The sequence below is a fragment of the Varanus komodoensis genome, unplaced genomic scaffold, assembly GCF_004798865.1.
Source record: "Varanus komodoensis strain SLA01 unplaced genomic scaffold, ASM479886v1 scaffold120, whole genome shotgun sequence".
NCBI lineage: Eukaryota > Metazoa > Chordata > Lepidosauria > Squamata > Varanidae > Varanus > Varanus komodoensis.
Window position 1 is genome coordinate 431,925 of NW_025335350.1, and position 5,232 is coordinate 437,156.

Below are 5,232 nucleotides of genomic sequence, written 5' to 3' on the forward strand. Positions count from 1 at the left end.
TGCTGAGCTTGGATTGCAGGCAGCTTCCCAGGGATGAAGGCAGCCTTTCAGGATCCAAGGGCAGGCTGAGACAGTGCAGGCAGGACTGGGACACCCCCACTCTTTGCTTTTCTGAGTCATGTGCCCTTGCTTGGCCAGCAAGATCCCCTTGACCAAGCAGTTGTCTCAGGAAACTTCGAGTTGCAGAAGTGTGCAAAATGAGTAAACTTCCAAATCTGCAATGCGAGAGAAGGAAACTGTGGGCAGAAGGGAAGAAAGGGACTGCAGAGAACGGGGCTCTTCCTCTGAGCAAGAACACCGATTCCCTCTTTTTGCTCCATTTGCAGCAAGCAACGTGGAGCTTCTGCCCCCTGACAATCGTAAGTGCGTGCATGTTGCAGGGAATCGGGTTTGGAAATGCTGGGAATGTGCCCAGATTTTAACGGACTTCCTCCCTCCTGTGGCCCAGACCTCGGACTTTCCAGAACTGTGGGGTGAGAATGATATTTGCGCAAACCATCCGTGGCCTCATCTTTGTGCTGTCAGTCCAAAGGACCAGTTTTGCCTGGGGCCAGTATGGGAGTCCTATTTTGGGGACAGGGTGGGATTTTCCCCTCCACATCTGTTTCCTTCATGGAGTGTGCAACTTGGCTCACTTGCTTGGGCCATCTGCCACAGGCATGCTCTGGGGGTGCTCCTGCTCTTCCCCTCCAGCACATGTTTTGTGTGATATGCCACAGCCGATGGCCTCCTCCACGGCTTGGACTAGAGGGCTTTTGGGTTCCCTCCAGGTCCTTGATTTTTAATGCCCCCACACTGAGACATCCATCGTGTTGATTTAACTTCACCCTCTTGTCTTTTGCTTTTGTAGCACCTGTGTGAGCATGCTAAGTCCAAAGTCTTGCTATGGGTTTCCCATTCGAAGAGTTCCTGCTTGTCTTGAAGCCCTGGGCAGATTCACAAAACTGGAGCCATCTCAGACTTGTGCTCCCTGATTTGCTCTCTGGGAGAATATCCTTGTCTGTAGGAGCTGAACCACAAAGGGACTCACAGCTCAAGGTGGTTGTGGGCTGTCCCAAGCTGGAGGCATTCAAGAGGCAGCTGGACAGCCCTCTGAGAGGGATGGTCCACTGGGAGTCCTGCACTGATCAGGGGTTGGACCTGAAGACTCTCTGACCACTGCCAGCTGTACCATTTATGATTCTGTGATTCTATAACGGTACCTGGGTTTGGAATTCCTGGTGCTTTACTCTTCCCTTATGCTTTAATGGTGCTTGAATTTACAGCAGACTCTGGGTTAACCAAGCTCAAGCTACTGGCAATCTCAAGCAAATTGAAGAAGAAATACTTGAATTAAAGATTAAATGGAAATGTAAGTTTAAACTTGACACACCACACGCTGTGCCATGAGTAAGGCCACACTTCCATCTGGTTCCATCCTCTGTATCCCTGAAAGCAAGAGAACACACCAGAGTGGCAACAGGAGCAGACTTAAGAGGTGGGCAAGGGCTAGAAATCCTTTGCACATGAAAAGCATCATTGAAAAACAATCGATCCAAGTGCCAAGAATCAATGGGGTTTGATAAAGGATGGCCAGGAACACCAGAAAATCAGAACTTCCAATGGCAAAGGAGGAAATAGGCTGTTGGAAAAGCATGAAATCTGCCAAGAAATCTTTGTTTTCCTCTCCATTCTGGTTCATGGAGGACCAGAAAAGATGTATATCCTGGTGTATTGTGATCTTCTGGGCTATGATAGTTCTGTGCATTACTTGCATCTTGGGTGTGATTCAAGGGACATTTTTGCCTTCTGCTCCTTATGGACTGTTCACTAGTAAATGTTTTGAATACAAAAAGCTTTCTTCTGCCCAGTCAGAAGATGTTACCAGTTTGAAGCCATGCTGTCGCCTAGTGTGAGGTTTGTTGACAGTGTCAGGGCTCCCTCTTCTGGCCAGAGACCAGAATAGCAGCCCTGGTGTTTGCAGGACTGGGCCCACAGTCGATCGTGGCCACCTGGGCTGTTATGAGCTCCACATGTGAGCCCTGAGGGAAGAGCTACAGAAGAGCTGCTCTTCCCTCCAGGTGTTGTTTGATGTTGTTGGATCTCTCTGTGCCTCCTGGAGCCTGTTTCTGGAAACTGCCTGTCACCTTCCCCCAGCCTCTGCTTCTGTAGGCTGCCTGGCTTCCACTCCATTTCCAGGTACCCACTTCTCCTCAGCTTGTCTCTCTGGCTTTCAACTGCTGACTGGCTTTGACTACTCTTTGGTATTTGGCTGACCTATCTTGTTTTTCTGGTACTGGCCTTGACCTCTGAATTGCTTGATTGTGACTTGGAATAGGCCCTCTTGCCCACACCCCAGACTGTGACACCTAGGATGGATGGAGGGTCTTCAGTCCATGAGGCAGAGAATGGTCGTCCTCATTCCTACTGTCCTTCGCAGTCCTTCCAGTAGCACCAGCGAAGGCAGTAGGATCCTGCAGGGCACAGAGTGCACCTTAATCCAGTGTGGTGTAGTGGTTAAGAGCATGGGACTGGGACTCAGATGATATGGGTTCTAGTCCCCGCTCAGCCATGGAGCCAACTGGATGACTTTGGGCCAGTCACAAACTCTCAGTCCAATCTACCTCACAGGGTTATTGTTGAGGGGATAAGTTGGAGGAGGAGATGTAAGCTGCCTTGAGCCCTTTGTAGGAAAAAGGCAGAATATAACTCGGAAAATAAATAAATTTATCCCCAAAGAGGTCTGCCTGGCACCGTCGTTACTGGTTTTTCGGTGCCAGGTAAAGACCTTTTTATTTAAACATCATTTTAATGGTTAAAATATATGATCTGGCCAGGGCAACTTCTTCTTCCTTCTCTTTTCTCCTCCTATATTACTTATTTACTTATTTTATACTGATAATTTTAATTTTATATTATTATGTTTGTAACTCAATGTATTTTTTGTATGTTTGTATTTAATGGTAATTTATTATGTTCTATTGTATTTCAATGTATTTTATTGTGTTGTAAGCCGCCCCGAGGCTTCGGCAAGGGGCGGCATAGAAATGTTGTAATAATAATAATAATAATAATAATAATAATAATAATAATAATAATAATAATAATATATAATCCAGGCCCTTTGGTAGTGGAGGAAACTGATGGATTCCCTGGGCTGCCAAGTTTTCCCCAGAATGGATGTTAAGCTAACTGGCCTGTAATTCTCCTTATCATCTCTGCTACCCTTTTTGAAAATTGGGAACACTGACACTACCCTCCAAACCTCCAGTACTTCTCTGGGTTTCCATGAGGCCTCAAAAATGAAGGCCAATGGGTGCAAGAGCTCCTCTGCCAATACTTAAAGTATGTTGGGGGTAACTCATCAGGACCAGGAGCTTTTGTAACATCCAGGGCCCCGAGGAGCTCTGCAGCTTCAGGGAGATTGACTCCAACTACTCCTGGTCCCCCAGGTAGACCTGCAACTTGTTTCGGGGAGAATACAGTAGCAAATTAATCATGTAAGATCTGTGCCTGTTCCATTGCATCAGTTACCAGATCCCCTCCCTAGCTTAAGAGCCCCCCTTCCTCTTACTATTTACTTAACAACAGGCAAGATGGTCCTTGCCAATGGAAGCTTCTCTCAGAAGCATTGCCTGGGGAGTGTTTTGGTCTCCCCAGCCTTCCTGTTCAGAGGTTTCTTCAGGTTTCCTAAAGCACATGAGGCTGCTAAATCCAGTCTAACCCACACTTTTGAGGAAATCATTCTCCACCCCCCAGCTAAGTAGACCTGGAAGAACCAACGGCTAATAAAAGCACAGAGTTGAGCATTACGCTGTACAGAGAGGAAGAATGAAAGGTGGGCTCAGAAAGAAGTAGCCAGCAAGCATGAAGGAGAGGAAAAGGAAGCACATTGCCCACCAGACAACGCCCACATGACCGGGAACAGAAATGTTCTTACCTGCTGTTGTGACATATTGCTCAGTTTTCCCCAAAATCAGGCCCTTCAGTAAATTGCTTGTGGGGGGCCACAGAGTAACTTCTTGCCTCCAGTACTATCTCACAGCTGCACTTACCTGAATCAGAGTATGAGTTGAGTTTGTCTCTGGGTACACTGCATAAGGCCAAGGCATTTTGTTGAATCTTGACACACTGAAGACTAAGTAGATCTGCAGTAGGCACAGGAACTGGGGAGTTTGCGTGTTTCAGGTGGGGTTGCATTTCTAAGTGCTTCTGGATGCATTGTGTGATTGTGAGGAAGTCTTACCTATTGAAGGGTGAGCTGCAGGTGGCCATCATTTGGAAGTCGAGAAGAGGGTCTCCTCTGGGCGGGCAGAGAGTTTCTGCAGTACCCCTTGGATGTACAGACTAGATAGCCTGGGAGGCCTTTTCTGACTTGTGGCCACTGCCCCAGTTTTAGTATCATCTGTGAATTTGATCAACAGACTGTCCTCCTCTCCATTTTAACTTCACCAGCCGAGTTGGTATAAACCTTACTAGAGTCTTCATGGGCTTTGTTTTGTGCTTGACCTGGCTGTTCAAAGCAAACTGTACTGAGATGAAATCTCTGAATGCTCACAGACCCCCATTTCTACAAGCAGAAACTGTTTTTGGAAATCACTGCAGAAGCTAGTTAAAGGGACTGCAAACCTTTGCTGACAAGTCCGTTTTGGCATCAGTTGCAGCTGCTCACAGGGTGTGAACCTCCCTGAGGCTGGAGCAAAGACCTTTTGGGGCCTTTTCAGCTTGGAATCATCTATTATCATGGGCAAAAAATGCTGCCACACACCAGGGAGATGGATGCTAGCTGTGATCAACCTTTCTAAAATCTATCTTGTACCACCATGAAACCTATCAAGCTCTAATAAAATATGGGTGAAAAAAGATGCTGTCTTTGAAGCAAGTATGAAATAATTGTAATGACCATCAAGGATAGCAACTGATACCACTTTGGGTGATGGGGGTCTGGCAAGTGCTTTGCTGTGCTGGAACTGAGTGGGGTGGTTGCCCGATGCAACAACTCATCCCTACTAAATATGTAAACTGATGTGTAAACTGTTTGCACACCAGATGAGTTCATTGGTGATCCTGTCCAGGGATGGGGAAGGAAGTAGATTGGTAGCGGTGCACCTTTGGTTTTTTCTAGGGATGTGTGAGAAATCAGTTAGGATAGGAATATGCTGGATACACTGGCTTGCCTCCTCCTCCAGTCCACTTTGTAATGCCACAACACTGAGTTCCTGCCCAGCACTTACAGGCAGATTCATAGGAATG